General features: G+C 39.2%; 1 protein-coding gene and 1 long non-coding RNA gene across 3 annotated transcripts in view; one reads left to right on the top strand and one right to left on the bottom strand.

Annotated features, from left to right (window-relative positions):
* On the bottom strand, positions 1-25,095 carry LOC115289353. The gene is made up of 4 exons (XR_003907577.1): positions 24,970-25,095; positions 2,174-2,318; positions 2,009-2,068; positions 1-42 (listed from the first exon to the last, which is right to left on the bottom strand). It is a non-coding gene; the product is annotated as an uncharacterized LOC115289353 (long non-coding RNA).
* Positions 24,948-25,150, top strand: part of KAT6A (lysine acetyltransferase 6A) — a 104,143-nt gene continuing 103,940 nt past the window's right edge. For both annotated transcript variants that reach the window (XM_029936462.1, XM_029936454.1), the window contains exon 1: positions 24,948-25,054. The gene's annotated coding sequence lies outside the window, so the exon portion shown is untranslated. The remainder of the gene's footprint in view (positions 25,055-25,150) is intronic.

Here is a 25,150-nt window from a genome sequence, read left to right as displayed (position 1 = left end):
GCTTGACTTGGGGCTTGAAACCATGAACCACAAGACTGTGACCTGAGCCGAAACCAAGAGTTGGACACTTAATCAACTGAGCCACCCAGGCACCCCTCTCTTGCTACGTTAATAATTTTTTTATCACTACATTTTGTCATTTTAATTACTATGTGTCTTGGTAGGGACCTCCTTGGATTAAATTTGGGTGGGGACTTCTGTGTTTCCTAGATTTGGATATCTGTTTTCTTCCCTAGATTAGGGAAATTTTCAGCTATTATTTCTTCAAATAAATTTTCTCCTCCCTTCTCTCTCTCTTCTTCTGAGATTCCTATAATGTGGATGTTATTATGCTTGATAGAGTCACTGACTCCCCTAAAACTATTCCCCAGTTTGCATAATTTCTTTCCTCACCTTTACCTAGCTTGGTTTCTTTCCATTACTCTGTCTTCCAGGTCATTCATTCATTCTTCTGCTTTTTCTAGCCTGCTATCTATTCCATCAAGTTTATTTTTAATTTCATTTATTGTGTTCTTGATCTGATTGATTCTTTTTTATCTCGGTGTTAGGGTCTCACTGATGTCACTCCACTCTTTTCTCTAGTCCAGTGAGTATCTTTTTGAACATTACTTTTAATTTTCTACCAGGCATATATTACTTCTATCCATTTTGCTTTGGTCTCTTGCTGTGGTTTCGTCTTGCTCTTTCATTTGGGAAATGTTCCTCTGTCTCTCTTTTGGTCTGAATTTCTGTGTCTGTTTCTGTGTTAGGAAATCAGCTAATCACTTGCTTTTGACAATAGCCTTATGAAGAAGAGGTCTGTAGTAGAGTGCAGTGCAGTGTTCTCTGTTCCCCAGGGCCTGGCATTCCAGGAACTATTTCCTATGTATGTTATGTGCTCCTTTATTGAGTCTTGGCCACTTTTCCTGCAGAGGCTCTCTTTCTCCTGTGGGCAGCAAGTTGTGTGGCGATCTGCTTGTGAAGCAAGACCTGCCCCCGCCCCTGCCACTGAAACTGAGGTCTGGCAAATGTGCATGTCAGGAGATATGGTATTAGCTGGGTTTGCACCAGTCTTCTAGGAGAGAGGCACACAGTGCCAGGACTGAAATGAGCATGACTGGGGGGGCAGATCTACCCAAGTGCAGGGAATTGACCCTTGGTGCAAGCAAGTTAGGTAAGAAGTGTCAGTGTGTGCTAATTCCCATGGGTGGCCATTATTTACGCTGGGGGGTGAGAAGGAAATGGCACCTGCAAGCTCCTTTATTCCTGGAGAGGTCTCTCCATGATCCCTGTCTCTCCAGGCCATACTCTGAAATGAGAAAATCACTCAAGGAGAAAATCACTCTCCCTCCCATCTTCCCTCAGCGTTTTTCAAACTGCTGGTTCTACACTGTATCTGCATGGGCTTTTACCTTGCTGTCTCTTTAAAGGTGTGGGCTCTGTTTCCTAACATGATCCAGATTCTCCCAGAGCTGAACTCACTGATTTTTAATGTTCCAGGCTTTAAGTAATCCTGGTTTTAAGAGCTCCTGAAGTGAGCTCAGTCAGTGAAGTGTCTGACTTCAGCTCAGGTCATGATCTCATGGTTTGTGGGTTCAAGCCCCACATTGGGCTCTGTGCTGACAGCTCAGAGCCTGGAGCCTGCTTCAGATTCTTTGTGTGTGTGTTTATGTGTCTGCCCCTCCCCTGTTCACATTCTGTCTCTCTCTCTCAAAAATAAACATTAAATTTTTTTTTAAAAAATTCTGCAAGTAAAAAGACTATAGAGCATTGCCTTCAAGATTTGGAGAGAAAATTACCTTCTTATATAATTTTATTTTATGCCTACTTCATTTATCGATTGTGTATGAAGATAGATTAAAATATTTTTAGACTTTTGAAATCCCCCAAATTTGCTTCCTATGCAATCTTTCCTCAAAATGCTCTCAAGGAGAAAAAACAGAAGATTTAGCTAAGAACCAGGAAATATATGAGGGGAAAAAAAGAAAATTCCATACAAGACAGGGGTAAAGAAAATCCCAAGAGGTACCTTCGGAAAGGTCCTAGGATCACAGCTGCACTGGATGTGAGAGCAAGCTATCCAGGGTACCTAAAGATAAACATAGTGAAGGTTATAATTTCCAAGATTCCCGTCACCATTGTTCCATCTCTTTAACCTGAGGACACAGTGAGTCTGGTACTGATTCCTACCTACCTTTGACTTAACTTAACCACATGTTAATGAATTTCTGCTCTTCTCTCTGTCCAGCTGCCTGAGTCAGATGAAGATACTTTATTCCACATAAATGGTCGGCTTTAATCTATTCATGAGCACTAGAGGTGGTTCATGAGCATGGAATCTGAAAATACAAAGCAAAACACTCTCTCTGACACATTTCTTTTAAATATTTTATACTTTATTATTTTAAAATATTTTTTATTTTATGTTTATTTATCTTTGAGACAGAGAGAGACAGCATGACCAGAGGAGGGGCAGAGAGAGAGGGAGACACAGAATTCGAAGCAGGCTCCAGGCTCTGAGCTGTCAGCACAGAGTTTGATGCAGGGCTTGAACCTATGAACTGTGAGGTCATGACCTGAGTCAAGGTCAGATGCTTAACCAACTGAGCCACCCAGGTGCCCCTCTGTGACATATTTTTGCCATGCATCCTAACAGTGGCCCTTTCTTTACATAGCTAGGTTTCTACTTGTTACTCACTTTTCCAAAACAATGTATTGTTTAGTTTAGAAATACATTGATAGAAAACTGTAAAGAAAAGTATGGAAAGTATAAACAAAGCATAACGGTTACTTGGAAGTCAGGGAAGGGGAAATGCAGGGAAAACATTAACAGGACCAGCAATATTCCATTTGTTAATCTGAATGTGTTTGGGTTTTTTAAAGGTGGTTTTTAAAAATATATTATTTTTGAGAGAAAGCAGGGGTGGGGTAGAGAGAGAGGGAGACAGAGGATTCAAAGTGGGCTCTGTGCTGACAGCAGAGGCCCAAGGTGGGACTCAAACTCATGAACTGTAAGATCATGATCTGAGCCGAAATCAGACGCTTAACAGACTGAGCCCCCCCAGGTGTCCCTTTAAGTTGGTTTTATTAAAGCATGGGGACAGGAGCTATAGCAGGAAGAGCTGCCTAGTCTGAACATGTTTAGGGGTGTGTGTGTGACAGAGAGAGAGAGAGAGAGAGAGCAAGACAGAGACAGAGAGATGTAGACATAGATGTTGATTGTGTTATTATTCTGCAAGTTATATATATATCTTATATATATATATATATATGATATCTGCATGTTTGCTATATTTACAACAAAAGTTTCTTTTAAAGGAGTGTTAGCAAAATTACTGGCACTTTGCTCAAAAGTTCTTTTTCCTGAATCAAGAATTTATAGATACTGGCAGATAATTTAAAGCAGTTTCTACCACAAGGAATTTTAATGGTCCTTCTAAAATCCATTTTTAAATGCTCAAGTAGCTCCATATGGTTGGAGGAAGGATGACTGTAACAGCATGCAGGAGATGAATTTCTAGAGGCAGACAAGGCCAAATCAAGAAGAGCCTCGCTTGCTAAACTAATCCTGGCCTGCAGGGAGGTCTCTAACTTAACTTAGATAAGGCTTACATATGTGTGGCTAGTGACTTTGCCTTCCTTCACCAGTGCGTCTGGGGAAGATCAGGAGGTACTTTGGAGCCCCAGTACAAGTAATGAGCTAACACATGGGAAAAGTGCCAGGTTCTTAGAGCCAGTATTTTTTTGAGAAATAGCTTTTGGCTTGCCACTGGGCTTCGGGAGAGTTTGAACACCTGGTCATTAAACACCAAGGTACCATGTAACCCAAGCTGCCTTACGTGGACCAGGTGTTAGCTGGTCCAATTAGCTGTTACACTGCGCCTGCCCAAAGGTACTACATCAAAAAAGGGAATTAGTATGTATGTATAATAAGGACAATGCCTGAACAGGTCCTGAAAGACAATTGTTTCAAGAGCAGATGGATCATATTTGCTGTATGTCTCCTTTGCTATATTCTGGCTCCTGCTTCACTGTGGACATTACTGTGCCATCATGGGGAACTCCCTGAATCCAGATGACTGAGGATGAACTATTTTGAGCCTGGTTTATTGACGGTGCTTGTAGTGTAGCCCCTCTCAGAAGTTGCTGTAAAGGACAGCAAAGCAGAACATTAGGCAGTATATCTCCTTGTCCACAGAATCTAGAAGGAGAGAATAGTCTGAATTAAGAACCTAGGTCCATTCATGGGCAAAGGCTTGAGTCTTGAATAGATGATCAGTGACTTGGAATGATCATGATGCTGACAACTGATGATCGTGGACAAAGAGCTTTGGGGAAGAGGAGTAAGGACAGACCTCTCAGAGTGGGCCAAGAGTATGTGACGATTTGTGCCCAGGTAAATGTTCACAAAAGCCCTCCACTGTGTAGAAGGTTCATAATAATTAGTTTGGCAGGGTGACTCACTTTGTGGATGCCAGTCAACCTCCAATCATTCAGTGGTTGCTCATGAATAAAGTGGTAGTTGTGTCAAGACAGAAGCTATGGAAAGCCTCATCAGCATGGACTTACTCTCACCAGACTTGTGTATCGTGCACTAATTGCTATTGCTGAGTGCCTAACCTGCAGGCAGCAACAGTGCTCAGTCCCCTGGTGTGGGGACTTTCCACGGGAATGAGTTGTCACATGGCAGTCCACTGATTGCCTACCACTGGACCTCTTCAGTTAGAAAGGGGCAGGAATATGGTCACACAAGGATACTTCCTCTGAATCTGGATTCGTTTTCTCTGTTGGCCATCCTTCTGGCACTCTGTCCAGGGACTTAGGGACACTACACTGTCACGGTACTCCAAAGTATTACTTCTAACCAAGAAAATCCGTCTGTTCTATAAAAGAAGAAAGGCTTCTCTTGTGAGGATTCTCTCATCTTGTATTCTGTCACACAACAGCGGCTGTGCAGCTGCCCTTATGGTGTGGTGGAATGGCCTCTTATTGCTAGGTGGGAATGAAATTGTAATTGCCTAGGGCCTCAGACAGACAAAAAAAAAAGAGCTTTCTAGTCTGAATAGAACTGTATATGCAGAGACATGTAGATATGAGAAAACACAGCCTATCTGAGGTGTTGTAGGTAATTCAGGAAGGCAGAGCACAGGGACAGCAAGAAAAATGGATTCAGCAGGTAAACTTGATAGGGCTTACTGAGAAGGGCAGGCTTTCTCCCATGGGTGAGAGGGAGCCAAGCAACATTGCCAACGAGAGTACCAGCTCAAATTCCAGTAAAATTTATGGTTTGAGGGGAAACCCTCATAACCTCTTCCCCTCCACAAGCTTTGCCACTATCCCTCCTCCTCTGGAGGATAATTCATCGCATGCGTGCTTGGTGGCTTCAGCATGTTCGTAAATTCTTTAATACTCCTCTCTTTGAGAGGTAGAGATTCACCTTCCGCTTGAGTGCAGGTTGAAATGGGTGCCTGGCTTCTAACACTACAGGACAGAATGGAACAACACTAACTGTACAGCAGAGAAGCCCCCTTATCTCAGCCATTGAGGTTAATATCACTGGAAATGTATCATAGCAATATCACGTACCCCTGACACAGTGCAATGAGAAGTGCACATCATCTCTGTTTTTTCCCAAAGCTGGATGAAGGGCATGGAGGAGCTTTCTGCAGTATCTTTGTAATTCTTTTATAAATCAAAAATTACTTCAAAATAAAAAGTTTTTAAAGTTATTTCAAAAAAGTAAAAAGTAAAAAATAAAAAAGATAAGACCTTTGCTTCCAAAGTTTTCTCACTAAAGAAAATTTTAAAGGATATATTTCAAGTGGAGTGAAATGATTATACATGAAAGGTCTGAGACTTAGGGAGGAATTGTGAGCAAAGAAATTTTAAGTATTTGGGTAATTCTAAATAAAAAGCCACTATATAAATAATTAATAATGTTTTAAGGGCTTAAAAAATAGAGACTATATCTATATAAACAATACCAAGTAAATAAAAAGGGGTATCACAGTTTAAATGTTCCAGGATTCTTGTACCATTCAAGAAGATGATAAGGATATTAACTTAGACCTTGATAACTACACATATGAAAATTTCTGGCATTCCCACTAAAAAAAGGAAATCCAAATCAGTAAAGTTTTGTAAAAATCTAAAAAAAAATCCAAAATAAGGCAAGAAAGTAACTACAAATAAATATAGAATATATAGGATACATAGAAACCACACAATAAAATAGTAAAAGTAAATAGAAATAAAAATAAACAGATTGAATGTTCTAGTTAAAGAAAAAAGTCTTTAAAAATAGTTTTAAAAGGTATATACCGGAGCTTACAAGAGACATTTCCAACATAAGGATGTAGAAAGTTGAAGGAAAGTAGTGGGAAAAGATATAGCAGGAAAATACTAACCAAAAGAAAGCTAGCATCAGATCAGTTAAGCTATAAGGCAAAAAGTGCTACTGGGCCTTACATATCAATGTGTATTGGGTTTAATTCCCTGGAATGATGTCACAATTCTAAATGTGTTTGCACCTAATACCATAGGCTCAAAATAACAGCCTCAAAATATATTTGTATTTTTAAACTTGGTGAGAGTTTTAAGAGAAAATAAACAAACCATCATTATAGTAGAAGATTTTACAACATTATTCTCAATAATGAAAAAATCAAGCAGGAGAAAAACATCATAAGGAAACAAGATTTAAACAAAAAAATTAAGGGGCGCTCAGTCCGTTGAACATCTGACTCTTGGTATTGGCTAAGGTCATGATCTAATGGTTTTGTGAGCTTGAGCCCTGAGTCAGGCTCCGTGCTGATGATGCAGAGCCTGCTTGGGGTTCTCTGTCCCCCTCTCTCTTTGCCCCTCCTCCACACTTGCTATTTCTGTCTCTCTCAAAATAAATAAATGAACTTTAAAAAAAATTAAGATGCCTGATCCAATAGTCATATATAGAGTATTGGGTACCAAAATTACTTTTTTTCCAGGCACAGCGAAGTGTTTGTAAGATTGATCATGCACTGGGCAATAAAGCAATTCACAACAAATTTTAAAAGGGTCAGTATTGTGCAAGTTATGTTCTGTAATTACAGCTCAATTAAGTTAGGAATGAATAATAAAAAGATAACCGGAAAAATTCCCTGTATTTGAAAATTAACAAATAGAATTTTTTAAAAATGTTTATTTCTTTTTGAGAGAGAGAGAGAGAGAGACAGACAGAACGCGTGGAGGGGAGGGGCAGAGAAAGAGGAAGACACAGAATCTGAAGCAGGCTCCAGGCTCTGGGCTGTCAGCACGGAGCCCAATGCTGGGCTCACACTTACTGACCTGGAAATCATGACTTTAGCTGAAGCTGGACGCTTAACCTACTGAGTCACCCAGGTGCCTTAACAAATAGAATTTTAAGTAACTCAGAAAAATGTTTAGAATTTAAATGATGAAAATACCACATACCAAAACTTAGAAGTGTTAAATTTTTATTTCAGAAAAGAAGAAAAGGGTGCCTGGGTGGCTCATGAGTATCTGACTTCAGCTCAGGAGATGATCTCACAGTTCTTGAGTAGAGCCCCGCATCAGGCTCTGTTCTGACATCTGAGGGCCTGGATTCTGCTTCCCTGTGTTTCCCCGCTCTCTCTGCCCCTCCCCCACTCACGCTCTGTTTCTCTCTTTCTCAAAAAGATACGTTTAAAAACATTAATAATGGGGCGCCTGGGTGGCTCAGTCGGTTAAGCGGCCGGCTTCGGCTCGGGTCAGATCTCATGGTTCGTGGGTTTGAGCCCCATGTCGGGCTCTGTGCTGACCGTTAGCTCAGAGCCTGGAGCCTGCTTCAGATTCTGTGTCTCCCTCTCTCTCTGACCCTCCCCTGCTTGCGCTCTCTCTGTCTCTCAAAAAGAAATAAAAAGACATTAAAAAAATAAATAAAAACAATAATAATAATAATAATTAGAAAAGAAGAAAAGGTGAAAGTAAATGTGCCATGTAGAAGTTAAAGAACAAAGAATAACTAAAGAAAATAGGAAATATTTATGATAAAGATAAAAATTAAGGAAATTGAAAATAAACAAAAAATAGAGAAGATCAACAAATCCAGAAGTCATTTCTTTGAAAAGATTTATATCAGGGGTGCCTGGGTGGCTCAGTCGATTAAGCATCCAACTTCGACTCACGTGATGATCTCACGGTAGGTGGGTTCCAGCCTCACATTGAGTTCTGTGCTGACAGCTCGGAGCCTGGAGCCTGTTTCAGAATCTGTGTCTCTCTCTCTGCCCCTGCCCCACTCGTGCTCTGTCTCTCTGTGTCTCAAAAATAAATTAAAAAAAATTAAAAAAATATTTATAGCATTGATAAACTTCTGCCAATAATATTAAAAGAAGAAAAGGTGAGAAGGCAAAATTAAATAATATTAAGAGTAATAAAGAAAACTAACTTTAGATACTACAGAAGTTACATGGACTATAAAAGGATATTATAAACAGCATCTTGAAAATTAAGATGAAATGGACAAACTCAGAGAAATATCAAAACTAATCAAAGGAAACCATGATAGGGTGCCTGGGCGGCTCAGTGGGGAGAGTGTGGGACTCTTGACCTTGGGGTGGTGAGTTCAGGCCCCACGTTGGGTGTAGAGATTACTCTAAAATAAAATCTTTAAAAGAAAGAAAGAAAAAAAATCATAATAATTCTACAAGTATTAAGAAGTTGATTCAGTATTTTGGACGCCTGGGTGTTTCGTCGGTTTAGGCATCCAACTTTGGCTCAGGTCATGAGTTTGAGTTCATGGGTTTGAGCCCCACGTCGGGCTCCACTCTCAGAGAAAACCCTGTTTCAGATCCTCTGTCACCCTTTCTCTCTACCCTCCCCCCCCCACTCTCTCTCAAAAAATGAACATTAAAAAATAAATAAATAAAAACACTAGGTCTGAAATAAAAGGAAACACTAGGTCTGGATGGTTATATTGGTGAATTTTTCCAAATGCTTATAAAACAAGTAATTCTATTTTATAAAATTATCTAAAGAATAGAAAAAGAAATTCTCCTTTCTCATTTATGAGGCCAGCATAACTTTGATACCAAAATAAGCAAGAATAAAAAGAAAGAAAAAATTTTCAAGAAAGAAAAATGATAGAATAGATTCACTCATGGACATAATCACACAACCTAAACAAATTACCTATGCCTGTAGTCCTGCTATTTATTAAAAAAATGATATATCATGACCAAATTGGGTTTGTCCCAGGACTGCCAAGTTGATTTAACGTTAGAAAAACAATCATTGCCACTCATTATCTTCAGAGATAAAAGGAGAAAATCAACAATCATGTCATTAATTGTGGAAAAGAATGTGACAAAATCCAACATTTGGTAATGTTAACAACTCTTAGCAATGTGGAAATAGAAGGTTTTCATCCTCATAAGGAGCGTTCTCAAAAACTACAGTAAATATTATCCTCAATTTGAAAGCATTCTTTTTGTAAGATCAAAAGCAAGATAAGGGTACCAACCATCACCATATAAATGATTAAAGAATGGATTGATATATTTATGTAAAATAATAATAGGACCTTTTATTCACTAATATATAAGGAATAAAGAAAAATACAAGCAATGAAATAGAAAAACAGGGAAAAGACTACAAGAACTTCATAGAAAATATAAGTGACCAATAACCATATTTTTTAAAAAAAGGGTCAATCTCACTAGTAATCCGGGATATGGAAATTAGAATACTGTGATAATAATATAAATGTGTTAACATCATAGTGTGCATATATCATACAGACTATTTTAATGTAATTATTATACATTTTAAAATTCTCCCAACAATCCTATGTGATAGTATTTTAGGCTTTACTGCTATTAATTGGAATGCCCTGCATGAGAAAACTCAGGATGTCTTAAAGTCAGGCAGCATCACTCCTACAACTTTGTTCTTTTCAAAGATGTGTAACAATTGTACATCTGTTGCATTTCCATAAGAATTTTAGAATCTGTTTGTCAGTCTCTACTAATAAATCCTGCTGGGATTATGATTGTGATTGCATTGAATCTAGAAATCAATTTGGGAAATATCTTTTTTTTATGTTTATTTATTTAGAGAGAGAGAAAGAGAACACACACACGTGAGCAGGATAAGGGCAGAGAGAGAGAGAGAGAGAGAGAGAGAGAGAGAGAGAGAGAGAGAGAGAGCGGCAGAGAGAGAGAGGGAGAGGGAGAATCCCAAGCAGGCTCAATGTGGAGATTGATCTCATGACCTGAGCCAAAATCAAGAGTAGGACACTTAAGTGACTGAGCTACCCAGGTGCCCCTATCTGCACATCTTTTGTCATATTTACCCCTAAAATTTCATCTTTAAAAAAATTTTTATTTTTCTATAAGTAATATCTACACCTGACTTGGGACTCAAACTCACAACCCTAAGATCAAGGGTTGCTCACTCTTCTGACTGAGCCAGCCAGGTGCCCCTAAATATTTCACATTTTTGATGCTACTGTCAAAGATATTGTTGTTTAGCTTTTCAGCCCTGGGACTCCTGGGTGGCTCAGTCAGTGGAGCGTCTGACTTCGGCTCAGGTCATGATCTCATGGTTCATGGGTTCGAGACCCGCGTCAGGCTCTGTGCTGACTGCTCGCTTAGAGCCTAAAGCCTGCTTGGGATTCTATGTCTTTTTCTCTCTGTGTCCACTCCTGTTCACACTCTGTCTCTCTCTGTCTCTCAAAAATAAATAAAATGTAAAAAAAATTATTTAGATTTTCATCCCTAATTGTTTGATATATAGTAATACAGTTTATTTTGTTAATTGTGGTAAATACACATACCATAAAACTTAGCTCCTTAACCATTTTTAGGTGTATAAATTCAATGGTGTTAAGTACATTCACATTGTTTTGCAACTGTCATCACTGTTTACCCACAGACCCTTCATCCTGCAAGACTGAAACTCTATACTCGTTAAACAACAACTCCCCATTTCTTTTTCCCCCCAGCCCCTGGCAACCTCCATTCTACTTTCTGTCTCTATGAATCTGACTACTCAAGGTACCTTGTATAAGTAGTGTCATATAGTTTTTGTCTTTGTGGCTGGCTTATTTTACTTACCATGATATTTCAAGGTTCATCTATGTTGTAGCATATATCAAAATTTCCTTCCTTTTTAAGAGTAAATAATATCCTCCCCTTTAAAAGATTTATTTATTTATTTATTTATTTTTAAATTTTATTTATTTTTGAGAGAAAGTGTGAGCAGGGATGAGGGAAGGCAGAGAGAGAGGAAGAGACACAGAACTCAAAGTGTGCTCCGGCACAGAGCCTGACGCGGGCATTGAACTCATGAACTGTGAGATCATGACCTGAGCCACAGTTGGACGCTTAACCGACTGAGCCACCCAGGTGCCTCAAATATTTATTTATTTTTGAGAGAGACAGACAGACAGACAGAGTGCAAGTGGGGGAGGGGCAGAGAGAGAGAGGGAGACAGAATCTGAACCAGGCTCCAGGCTCTGAGCTGTCAGCAAAGAGTCCTAAGTGAGGCTCAAACTCGCAAATTGCGGGATATAACCTGAGCCAAAGTCGGACCCTTAACCGACTGAGCCACGCAGGCGCCCCAATAATATTCCCTTAATAATATGAATATACTACATTTGGTTTATTCATTCATCCATCAGTGGACATTTAGATTTCTTCCACTTTTTGGCTATTGTAAATATTGCTGCTCTGAATATGGATATGCATCTAGCTCTTCAAGACTCTTGCTTTCAATTCTTCTGGACATATCCCCAGAAGTGGGATTGCTGGATCAGATGATATTTTTATTTTACAGTTTTTGAAGACCCACCATGCTATTTTTTACAGTGGTAGCAACATTTTACATTTCCACATCAATGCACAAGTATTGCATTTTCTCCACACCCTCATCAACACTTGTTATTTTGTTTGTGCTTTCATGGAGACATCCTAATGCATGCGAAGTGGTATCTCATGGTTTTGATTTTGCATTTCCCTAATGATTAGTGATGTTGAGCATCTTTTTATGCACTTATTGGCTCTTTGTATATCTTCTCTAGAAAAAGGTCAATTTAAATCCTGTATTTTTTATTCAGTTTGTTTTTACACTTGATTTTTGTATATTGACCTGCAAGCCTGATAAATATTAATTCTAGTAATTGTAGATTCTGTAGGATTTTCTAGATAGATAACATGCTTTCTATGAATAAAGACAGTTTTATTTCTTTCTTTCCAATCTGGATGTCTTATTATTTTCTAGCCTTATTGATCTAACTTAAAATCTAGAGCACAATGTTGAACAGAAGTGGTGACAACAGACAACTTTGCTTTGACAATGTCTCAGAGAACAAGTATTGGTCTTTATTTACTGAGTATCATGTTACTTGTAGATTTTTCATAAATATCCTTTATTGGTGTGAGAAGGTTTGCTCCTACTCTTAATTTGGTGAGAGATTTTTTTATCAGGAATAGATGTTGGATTTTGTCAAATGCTTTCTCTGTATCTGCTGAGGTGATAATATAATTTTTCTTTTATAGTTTGCTAATGAGGTGAATTACATTGATTGGTTTTCAAATGTTAAACTGACCTTACGTTCCTGGGATAAACCTAACTGGTCATGACACGTTTTCTGTTTTCTATATAGTCAGATTCAGCTCACTAAAAATTTTAAGAGAGTTTTGGATCCATGCATCTATGTTCATGAAGGAACTTCCTTTTCCAGCCATGTCTTTTGTGTTGGAATTAGAGTAATCTGACTTCAGAATTGAGTTTGGAAATCTTCTCTTCCCTTCAGTTTTCCGGAAAAACTGATGTGGAGTTTGTTTTATTTATTGCTTGTTTGTTTCTAGAGTTTACCAGTGAGACCATATATGCCTGAAGCATCTTTGCAGAAGGTTGTTAAACTATTAATTCCATTCCTTTAGTAGATGTAGGGTTATTCAAATTATGTTTCTTTCTGTGTGACCTGTAGTAGATTATGTCTTTCAATCCACGTTGTCAAATGTATTAGCCTACGGTTGTTCATAACGCTCCTTATTGTTTTGTTGTGTGGCAGATCTGTGCTAAGGTCTCCCCTTTCATTTTTTATATTGTTAATTCCAGTCTTCTCTCTTTGTTTTGCTAGTCAATATTCTTAGAATATAATGGTTTTCTAAATATTTTCAACACACCCTTAGTTTTTTTTTTCCTATTGCTTTTTCGCTTTCCACTCTGTCAATTGTACCTTTTATTATTTCTTCCCTTCTGCTTACAATGAGGGGATGGGTATTTGCTTTTCTTTTTCTAAGTTCTTCATGTATATGACATGTTGATTGATTTGAGACATTTCTTCTCTTCTAATATAACCATTTAATGCTCTAAATTTCCTTCTAAATACTGATGTTAACTGGACTCCACACATTTTGATATGTTTCTTTTCATTTTCATTCAATAAAACATTTTCTAATTTCTCTTGTGATGTCCTCTTTGATCCATATGTTGGTTAATTGGCAAATATTTACTGATTTTCAAGATAAATTTCTGCAATTAGTATAGTTTAATTTTATTTTTATCAGAGATAATACTTTGTACAGTTTTAATCTTAGATTTACTGAAACTTGTTTTATGACCCAGGATCTAGTCAATCTTGGTGAATATTTTATGTGCACTAGCAGAGAATATGGATTCTTCTATTGTTGAGCATGATGTTCTATAAATCTCAATTAGTTGACAATGTTTTCCAAGGATTCCATATCATTGCTCATTTTCTTTCACTGATTTTTATCAGTTACTGACACAGGTGTGTTAAAAATTTTAACTATATTTGCAGTTCTGTTTATTTCTTTTTTCATTTCTGTCATGTTTTCCTTCAGCATTTTCAAGGTCTGTTACTAGTTTCATATACTGTTGACCCTCCAACAACACAGCTTGAACTACATGAGTCCACTTAAATGTGAATTTTTTAAAAATAAATATGTTGGACAATATTTTGGAGATTTGAGGTTTGTGAAGCTTAGAAATATCAAGACAATCAAGAAAAAGTTAGGTATGTCATGAACACACAAAAATGTATGTAGATACTAGTCTATTTTATCATTTACTGCCATACAATATATCCAAATTATAAAAAGTTAAAATTCATCAAAACTTATGCACACCAACACTTAACAGACCAAACATGATGCCATTTGGTTGAGAGAAATGTAAACAAACATGGAGATACCATATTAAATCATAACTCTATAACATTAACTGTAGTATATACTGTACTACTGTAATACTTTTGTAGTCACCTCCTGTTGCTCTTGTGAGCTCGAGTGTTGCAAGGATTCCCTTAAAACACCAAGTGAAGCTCATCATCTCCATGTGAACAGTTTGACTCTCCAGTAAATTTTGTATCGCAGTAAAAAGTGATTTCTTATAGTTCTCATGTATTTTCCATTGTGTTTAGTGCAATACTGTAAACTTTGAATAACACCCTAGGACCAATACATATGAAGCGCCACTTGGTGATGTTGGAAGCACTCCCAAGAAACAGAGATAAGTCATGACATTACAAGAAAGAGTTGAATTGCTTGGTGGTTATGGCAGATTGAGGTCTGCAGCTGCAATTGCTCACCATTTCAAGATAAATGAATCCAATGTAAGGACCATTGTTAAAAAAAGAAAAGGAAATTCATGAAGCCATTGCTGTAGCTATTCTAGAAGGCATGAAATGCCTTTTCCTCCTCTATTGAAAATGCAACTTTTATTTGGGTACTGAATTGCCATAAGGCATACATAGAGACTCTAATAGATTTGGGCAAAAACTGAAGTTATTATATGACAACTCAAAGCAAAAGGAAGGTGAAAGATCTAAAACTGGAGAGTTTAACACCAGCAAATGTTTGATGTTTCAGAGAGAGGTTTGGCTAAAAGTGTCAACCCCTGAGCCTTGAAGAGCAAAGGTAAATACCAGCTGCCAGTCTTTTCGTTATACGAGAAGCAGGCAGGGACAATGAGAATCCCTTTCCTTCCTTCCTTCCTTCCTTCCTTCCTTCCTTCCTTCCTTCCTTCCTTCCTTCCTACCTTCCTTCCTTCCTTCCTTCCTCCCTTCCTTCCTTCCTTCCTCCCTCCCTCCCTTCCTCCCTTCCTTCCTTCCTTCCTCCCTTCCTTCCTTATCAAATGTTTTTCATGTTTATTTATTTTTGAGAGAGAGAGCAAGACAGAGTGCAAGCAAGGAAGGGACAGAGAGAGAGGGAGACACAGAATCTGAAGCAGGCTCCAGGCTCCGAGTAGTCAGCACAGAGCCCGATGCAGGGCTTGAACCTATGAACTGTGAGATCATGCCCTGAGCCGAAGTCAGACGCCCAACCAACTGGGTCACCCAGGCGCCCTGAGAATCCCTTTTCTTGATTGGTTCCATTAATGCTTTGTCCCTGAAGTTAGAAAGTACTTTACCAGTAGAGACTGCCTTTTAAGGTTCTTTTGCTCTTGGACAATGTCTCTGCCCACTCAGAACCTAATGAATTCAATGCCAAAAGTATAGAATTGGTTTACTTCCTCCAAAACTGAACATCTCTAATTCAGTTTCTAGACTGGAGGGCATAAGGACCATTAAGGCACAGTACTCTATGAAAAGGATTGTCAGTGCTACAAAGAGAACTTTGACAGAGAGAACATCACGAAAATCTGAAAGGATTACATGACTGAAGATACTACTGCTGTTATAGGAAAAAGGTGTGAAAGCCATTAAACCTGAAACAGTAAGCTCCTGCTAGAGAGAACAGAGTCCAGGTGCTGTGCATGACTTCACAGGATTTACAACAGAGCCAATCAAGGAAATCAAGGACTGTGGATGTGGCCAATAATGCGGGTGAGGTGGGGGTGGTGAAGTGTTTCAAGACCAGGATCTCAGAGAAATTCAAGAGCTAATAGATACCACACCAGAGGAATTAACAGAAGATGACCTGATGGAGATGAGTGTTTCTGAACCTCTGCCAGAGAATGAGAAAGGAGAGGTAGAAGAAGTGCCAGAAAACAAATTGACATTAGACAATTTGGCAGAAGTGCTCTGATTATTTAGGACTACTTTTGATATCTTTTACAACACGGACCCTTCTATGGGAAAAAGGAAGAAGGATTGGTATCATCTAGAAACTTTTTAGAGAAATAAAAGAGCAAAACAGTCAGAAATTAGGATGCATTTCTACAAGGTACACTGAGCATGTCTTTCTCTCCTGCCTCCTTCCACATCCTCCACCTCTTGCCCTTCTGCCGCGCCTGAGACAGTGAGACCAAACCCTTCTCTTTCTCTTCCTCCTCAGCCCCCTAGACAAAAGATGATGAAGATGAAAGCCTTCGTGATGATCCACTTTCACTTAATAGTAAATAAATGAATTAGAAATAATCTTCATGCCATACAGCTGATAAACTTATCTGTTGTGTATGTGTGTGTGTGTCTTTGTGTGAAAATCTAATAACTGTACAGTGAGAACGTATGAGACCTTTTTTTATGTTATCATCACCATCATCACCTAAGTATTCATTGTGTAAAACACCAGGGCATCTGGGGCAGTTGGAACAGCACGTGACTCTTAATTTCAGGGTTGTGAGTTTAAGCCCCATATTGAGTGTGCAGTCTACTTAATTAAAAAAAAAATCCTATGTAAGGGTCACATGGAAGTGGATAGCCTATCTTCACATAGGCATAAGGTGAGTGATATTTAGTATAAAATTAATAATGTGTTATTTTCTGCTTTTAATTTTGCTTTCAAAGAATTACATCACTATATAGCATATCTCTCTCTTGTAGTTGAAGAAACTATCAGCATATTGTCACAGGTAAGTGGTTTTCTAAAAGTATAACAATGTTTCCAATACTGCATTATAAATATGACAGTATTACTATACACCATAAACATTGTATAATGATTCATTCATTAATGTATAGGCTAGGGTACTGTGAAGCAGTTGTATTGATTATAATAGGTATATTGTATTGATTACGGCAATCATGTTATTAGTAAGGCTTCCAGTCAGGCTATTAGTAGTTAAGGTTTTGGAGAGTTAAAAGTTATACACAGTTTTTGAGTTTGCAAGGGTTGGCACCCCTAACCCCAGTGTTGCTCAGGAGTCAACGGTACATGTATGATTGTTATGTCCTCTTGATGAATTAACTCTTTTGTCCTTCTAAAATATCCTTTTTTATTCCTGATAATATACCCTGTTATGAAATATACCTTTTTTTGGATATTATATATAGCAATTTTAGCATTCTTTTCATTAGTGTTTGCTTTGCATATCTTTTCCCATTCTTTTAATCCAAACTGTTTCTTTTTACTTAAAATGTATTCCTTATAGGGACATCTAGGACTACTTTTGACATCTTTTACACCACGGTGGCTCAGTTGGTTGAGCGTCTTACTCTTGATTTTGGTTTAGATCATAATCCCAGGGTCATGGGATCAAGCCCCACGTCCTCTGTCTGCACAGAATCTGCTTTAGATTCTTTCCCTCCCTCTACCCCTCTCCCCTGGTTATGGTCTTTCTCTACAATTAAAAAAAATTTGTTATAGACATCATATATTTGGTTCATGTTTTTATCCAATCTGATAATCTATACCTTTTAAATTCATGTTTTTAAAGTAATCTCTGCCCCCAAATATGGAGCTTCAAACTCATGATTCCAAGATCAAGAGTCAGATGCTTTACCAATTGAGCAAGCCAGGTGCCCCAATAATCTGTACCTTTTAATTGGATATTTTATACCATTTATATATAACTGCTAATACAGTTGAGTTTAAAATCTATCATTTTCCTATAGTTTTATATTTGTCTCATCTGTACTTTCCTTTTTTTTTAGTTTCCTTTCTTTTAGATTATGTAATTTTGTGGCTCTATTTCTAGTATTGGCCTATTAGGTATATCTAATAGGTTGCTATAGAGTTAGTAGTATGCATCTTTATCTTACCTCAGTCTATCTTCAAATAGTATACCCCTGCATGTACATTGTAAAACCTTGCAACCATTATTCCCATTTCCCCAGACAACTGCATTTCAACCTCACTTCTATATAAGTTTTGAACTCTGCATACATTGTTATTAATTTGCCTTAAAAATCAATCTTATAAAGAGATTTATATTAAAAAAATATATGCTTATCCACACATTTCTCATTTCCAGTATACTTAATACTTTGCCATAAATCCAAATTTCCATCTAATAAAAGATATATCCCTTCTTTCTGAAGAAAATTTACCAACATTTCTAGCAGTTGAAGTCAGCTAGTGATAAGCTGCCTTAGCTGGTTTTTTTTGGTCTGAAAATTTCTTCTTCCCCCTCATTTCTGAAAGATATTTTTACTGAATAAAGAATTATAGTTTGATTTTTTTAATCTTTCTGAAACCTAAAGATATTTAAAATTTTTTCTTATTGGTTGTATAGTTTCTAATGAGAAACCTGGTATAATTCTTTGTTGCTTTATCTATATCATGTGTCTTTTCTTTTTCCTGGCAATTGTTGAGATTTTTCTCTTTATCATTAGTTTTCAGCAATTTTACTAAAATATGCCTTGGTGTGGTTATAACTTTGTTTATTCTGTTTGGTGTTCATTAAACTCCTTGAATTTGTGGGTTTATAGATTTTATTCAATTTGGGAATATTACAGCCATTATTTCTTCAAATCTCTCCACTAACCCTTAATATAGGATAAATTCATACTGAAGAATAATACTAAGTCCTCCTGAGGACTGTACTTAAGACCATAAATGTTTAAAGGTTTTTTTTCTATCCTGGCTTCTGGAAACAGGTACTCTTTCCATCCATATGGATATTTGGGGAATTGTTTTACCTTTTTTGATGATTCTTTTGGTAATTCACCACCCTCTTTTGATGACTCTTTTCCTCAGTTAGTTTCTCCTCAAAAAGGTGCAAATCAGTATTCATCCACAGAATCAAAAGGATTCCTCTGTAGATACTGAGTTCTGTATCTATGAGTTCTTCCTTTCTGCTTTTCTGTCTTGCAAACATTAGCTGTTTCGGTGTCCCTCAGTTCTGATATTAGCCTCCTCAACTCAACAGTGTTGTAAGCTCTGGGGTCCCCACTCTCTGTCCTATGGCCTAGAAACCTTGTCAAAGCAGTTAGCTGGAGCAATCATATGGCTCAACTTGTTTATTTCTCATGTTTTAGTGATCACTGTCTTATGCTGTCTATTGTCCAAAGTCTGAAAACCATAGTTCCATATATATTTTGCTAGGTTTTCTAGTTGTTTACGAGGGGCAGATAAATCCAGTCCCCATTACCCAATCATGGTCAGGACAGAAGTTCTTACCTGGAGAGTTTTTAAAAATACAAAGCCAAGTTCATCTCACTTTCAGAAACTCAGACTCAGGAGGTCTGATACAGAATCCTGGAATCTTTACTTATTAAAAAGTACTCAGGTGATTCTGATATACACACAATGTTGCAAACTATATCTTGATACCTTAGAAAAGGCTTGTTCAGACATTATTCTAATTAAAAGGAAGGAAGACCTTTTCATTTTTAACTTTTCCTACTTCTGAGTATGATGGAGTAATTACAGCCAATCAATGAACCAACTTAAAATGATTAAGTGAGCAGATACAATCTAAACCATCTATTTGGAGGCATCAGCAAGCCACTGAGGCAACCAGGACTTAAGAGGACACAATCTTTTTTTTTTTGAATTTTTAAAAAATGTTTTTATTTATTTTTGAGAGAGAGAGAGAGAGACAGCATGAGCAGGGAAGGGTCAGAGAGAGAGGGAGACAGAGAATCTGAAGCAGGCTCCAGGCTCTGAGCTGTCAACACAGAGCCCGACGCGGGGCTCAAACCCACCAACTGTGAGATCTTGACCTGAGCCGAAGCCGGACGCTTAACCGACTGAGCCACCCAGGTCCCCAAGAGGACACAATCTTAAAGAAGGGGAAACTACACCTAGAGGTGATACAATATTCTCCAGCACCTTGTCCCTCAGGAAAATTCTGGGCATAAGAACAGCCTGAAGTTTTGGAACAGAGCAAAGGAAAAGGCCCTAAGAGGCAAAGACACAAGCAGGGATTTGGGGCATTAAGCAAAGATGGAGAGACAAAATTTAAAAGACCAGAGGAGCCAGATTCCCAGGGAGAAAGGAGAGTGAATGAGCAGAATACGCTGCTAGTCTCTCACAGGTGACTTGCCCAGTTCTGAAGATGCATGAGAAAGAAAGCTAAGCTACCAAGCAGAAAACCTGTGAAAAGCAAAGTGGAGTTTTTTGCAGTCTCACAGTTCTGAGGAAACAAGGATTAGATTGGAGTATTCACTGGGGTCAAGGGCCCCAGGGAACACACAGACTCTCAGTTGGAAGACCTGGAGGGCTGTGCTATAGGAACAGCAGCAAAAAAGAAGTGGACTAAGCCTTGCCAAAACCTAACCTCAAGTTGGTTCAGTTTCTGATTTATTAAGGTGTTCACTATTATTAAGGTGTTCACTGTTCAGAATGAGATTTAAAATCGCTGGGATTGGTATATCAAGAAAGCATAGGCAAAAGTGGAGAATATAAACAAAAATATGGAGAATTTCTCCAAATGCATTGATTTTATTTAAAAAAATATGAAAATTCTAGAACTTAAAAATGCAATGAACTCAACAGATTGAAGATAGATAGGTACAAAATATACAGACTCATGCAAAAAGAGGCAAAAAAAGATGAGAGGCAATACAGATGGCAAAGAGTGAAAAATTCTGACATATGTGTAACTGAAATCCTAAAATGAAAAGAGAGCTAGGCAAAGATAGTGACCAAGAATTTTCCAAACCAGGTAAAAGATACCATGCCATAGACTCAAGGAACTCCATTTGAGGTGCTCATCCCACTCAAGAACCCAGTGGGATAAATACAAAGAAAACCACTCTAGACATCTCACAGCAAAACTGTTGAAAACTGAAGGAAAACAATACTAAAAGGAGCTAGAGGAAAAAAAGACTTTTTTTTTTTTTGAGAGAAAAAGAGCATGCAAGTGAATGTGGGGCAGAGAGAGAGAGAGAGAGTCCCACAAGAGACAGAGAAGGAGAGAGAAAGAGGCAGGTAGGGAGAGAGAGAGAAAGAGAGAGAAGCGGGGTTCACCTGAAATGGCGCTGGAGCTTGCCTGACGTGGGGCTTGTGCTCACCTGATGCATATCAGTCTTGCCAACTGGGAGATCATGACCTGAGCCAAAGTGTGATGTTTAACCAATGAGCCACTCAGGCGCCCCAAAAGGTGTTAACTTTTCAAAGGAGTGACAAAGGAATGATGGAAACCAGAGGATATCTTCAAAGTGCTGGAGGAAAAAAATACCCTTGCTAAATTAGAATGCTAAACTAGAATTACTATACCTAGCAAATATATTAAAGATAAAATGAAGTTTGTAGGCAAACAAAAGTGGAGAGAACTTGTCACCTGCAGACCTGCTCTGAACACAAAAATTATTCAAACAGAAGGCAAAAATTCCATTCAGAGGCACATAAACGTATATTGAAACAAGGTGTAAATAAAGAGGAAATGTGTAGGTAAGTATAATGAGTACTGACTGTACAGAACAATGATTATAAAATCTTGTATGGCTTAAAACATATGCACGATTAAAATCCATGACAACTATAAACACAAATGGGAAAGGGGTAAGTGGGAGCAGAGTATTCCAAGGTTTTTAGCATTCTTGGGGAAGTGGTAAAAGTAGTCATTTATAATACAGTGTAATAAGTAAAACAGGCATGTTATAATGTAAGACTTCTAAGACAATGTGTTAATTAAGGGACACCTGGGTGGCTCAGGGGGTTCAATGTCCTACTTCATCTCAGGTTATGATGTCACAGTTTGTGAGTTCAAGCCCTGCGTCACGCTCTCTGCTGTCAGTGCAGTGCCCACTCTGGATCCTCTGTCTCCCTCTCTCTCTGCCCTTGCCCCCCCAAATAAATAAACATTAAAAAAAGTTATTTAAAAAATAGGAAAATTAAGAAGTTAATAGAGGAGGTTAATGGCATATTGAAAATATTTTAATTCAAAAGAAGGCAAGAAAGAACAGAATAAGGGATATAAATAAATGGGCAAAAGTTAATAAATAGTAAGATGGCATGTATAAATCCAAATTCAGCAAGGAGTATATTAAATATAAATGGACTAAAACTTTTCCTGTTGAAACAAGAATAGAACAGCTCTCTAATTTTTGGCTTGGCTGAACTCTGCATAAAATGTAGTTAAATACAACTGAAAAGGCAGGAATTCCTAGAACAAAATGTGGGAGGGATAGGTAACTTTCAGTTGCCAGCCCCACAAGGATGAATTCTGCATAAAGTTTGAATCAAGAAAAACTGGGGGCACTTGGATGGCTCAGCTGGTTAAGCATCTGACTTCAGCCCAGGTCATGATCTCACGGTTCATGGGTTTGAGCCCTGCATTGGGCTCTGTGCTGACAGCTCAGAGCCTGGAGCCTGCTTTGGAATCTGTGTCTCCTCTCTCTCTCTTCCCCACTAGTGCTCTGTCCCTGTCTTTCAAAAATAAATAAATGTTAAAAACAAAAAACAAAAAACCACACCAACAACTGTCCTTTCAGGGCTGGGGTTGTTTTTTAACATGCTAAAGATGAGGACTTTAATCTTTGTTGCAAACCTTTTATTTTGAGAAGACCTGGATGCACCAATACATTATGCAAATGTAAAGCAAAGATTCTCTTTGGAAGCTGTTTGAAAAGCTAATCTGTGTTGTGTTGTTGCAAATTGTTTTAAATTTTTGCTAATGTGTGCCTAAACTCCAGTTTGGTCTTTTCACAGGATTGGCTATGGGTTAGTTTTCTTCCAAACTGTCCAAAGCAAACACAACTCATCTCTGTGTAATTTTTCTTGTGAAGACCACATACAAGTCTCACATGAAGAATTCATTTCCCCCCTCCACCCAACACCACTTTTTTCCCCCTAGATGTATTTCCATTATAAATAGCTCCCATTTTACCTGAGCGTGCATCTGTCTGATTTAACTAGGATGGAAAATATCCTTTCTATAGATTATCTTGTGTCCCCAAATTTCTCTCCTCATTTGCGGATATGGCTTGGAAGTAAGTGATGAACAGTGATTTAGAAAATTTCCCCACACCACACTTATGTTATCAGTGTCAGAACTAGGATATTGAGTTGGCTGGGCCATCATCTGAAAATATGTTTTATGTTATTACTGAATGGAGAAAAGCAATAGAGAAAGGAAAGTAGAGGTCCAGGAACAAACAAGGCAGGGCTTGTGTTGGGGGTAAAAATTCCACCATTTTCTTAGTGGCTGAAAAAATTTTCATTCACTAGCAACAGTTTTTAAACATGTGCATTCATTTTGAGAGAGAGAGAGATCGAGTGCAGGGGAAAGACAGAGAGAGAGAGAGAGAGAGAGAGAGAGAGAGAGCGAGCGCACGAGCAAGAGAGAGCAGAGAAAGAGAGAGAGAAGAGGAGAATAGAATCTCAAGCAGGTTCTGTGCTGTCAGTGCAGAGCCCCATTCCAGGAATGTAAGATCATGATCTGAGCCAAAATCAAGAGTTGGGAGCTTAACTGACTGAGCCACACAGGTGCCCCTAATTTTTTTTTTTGAGCCTATACTGCTATAAAACACTATGCAGCTGGAGATGCAAACAGGCATCCCAAAAGAGCATATGTTTGGGAATAGAATCATTAAATGTACACCAGAGCAATATATCAAGTGCCAGGGAATAGGGCAAATGGTGAATACTATAAAAGTTCAGAAAAGAGATACACATTAAAATTAAGGCAGTGAGTGAGAGGTGGTTTACAATGTAAAGCTGAAATAACATAACGAGGTATGTGCGGGGAGGACAGTTTATGCAGAAGGGCACAAGGCAGTTAAAAGTCCAATACCAGGAATACACTTCCACTAAGAATTATTAAACACTTAGTATGTCTTTTTGTTTGTCATTTATTGCAGAAAAAAAATAATGTATGACTCAATCTCTGCCTCAAGGAATTTACTAGATTAGAAATAAGACAAAGAAACACACATGCCGCCAGAAGACAGGCGATGAAAAGTGCCAAGTGCCAGTTCGTGGTTCAGCTTTTAATTTGGAAAAGAGCAATTCTGCATAGGGAATGGGTAGAAGACAAGCATTGGAACAAAAGGGAGCAAGACCTGAAACTCAGATGTGTGCCACAAAAGAGCTGGGTGACCTTGTGTAAGTCACTGGATCTGAGTCTCTGCTGTTTCCTTTAAAAATAGCTTGGTAAGGTCCAACAAACCTCCCGGTTGTGGGGAGGATGAAGTCATTGTGGTGAAGGGGCTTGACACGGGTGTCTAAGTTTCCATTCTCTCCCTCCTCATTGCACTTACTCTTTTTCCTACAGTAGGGTGAGATGTGTGGGGTGCGGTGCGAGCAAAAAGGGAATGATAAAGGGAGGCAACTTCCTCCCCGCTCTTTGTCCCCTCCCCGCTCCCCCAGCTCTCGACCTCGGGTTCCGGGAGAGTTACTGTGGAAGTGGGGCGAGAGTACAGAAGTGGGGAGGGAGGATCCGCTAACTGTAAACAGACATCATCGGGAGTTCAGATCGTCTGGCTACCGGATTTCCGTGCCCTACAGAAGCCACCCCACCCATGCGGCTGTCCTCAGTTTCCCCAGCTGTGTAATGGGGATACACCATCTCTTTTTCCCCGCTATCCGCCTGACCTAACCGCGTGAGAAAGACAAGAAGGAACCCCCAGTTGATGGCCTCCAGCCCCATCAGGTCCTCCTCCCACTTTGGCTTTGGCCTTTTGTACCAGCCCCACGTGACCTGACCGGCCGGCTCTTCCCTCCTGTTCCGCCCCGCCCTCCGGCCTTTCCCGGCTCCCGGCGCAGCTCTTCCCGCTCCTCGGCCGCCCCCCTCTCGCGCTCCCCCTTCTCCCTCCCCCACGCCTCCCTCCCAGGCTGTTCCCGCTCCCTCCCCCAGGCAGCCGTTCCCTCGCGACGCTTCCCCTCCCCCCGCGGCTGTTCCGCCGCCTCGCCTCCCCTCCCCCCGGCCGGAGCTCACTGTCTCCAAGATGGCGGCCGTGTCAGTTTGGGGCATCTCCGCGGTCCGGTCCGGGGCCCCGGGATCCCGGTTCTCTTCTCCCCCGGTAAGTAGCCGAGGAGCCACCGGCGACCGCCCCTGGCCGTCGAGCCCGAGGCTGAGCCGCTCCGGGCCGGGCTCCGCCGCCTCGCGGGGTCGGCGG

The sequence above is a fragment of the Suricata suricatta genome, chromosome 1 (assembly GCF_006229205.1).
Source record: "Suricata suricatta isolate VVHF042 chromosome 1, meerkat_22Aug2017_6uvM2_HiC, whole genome shotgun sequence".
NCBI lineage: Eukaryota > Metazoa > Chordata > Mammalia > Carnivora > Herpestidae > Suricata > Suricata suricatta.
Note: the sequence above shows the minus strand (reverse complement) of the source record. Positions and strands in the feature narration are given on the sequence as shown.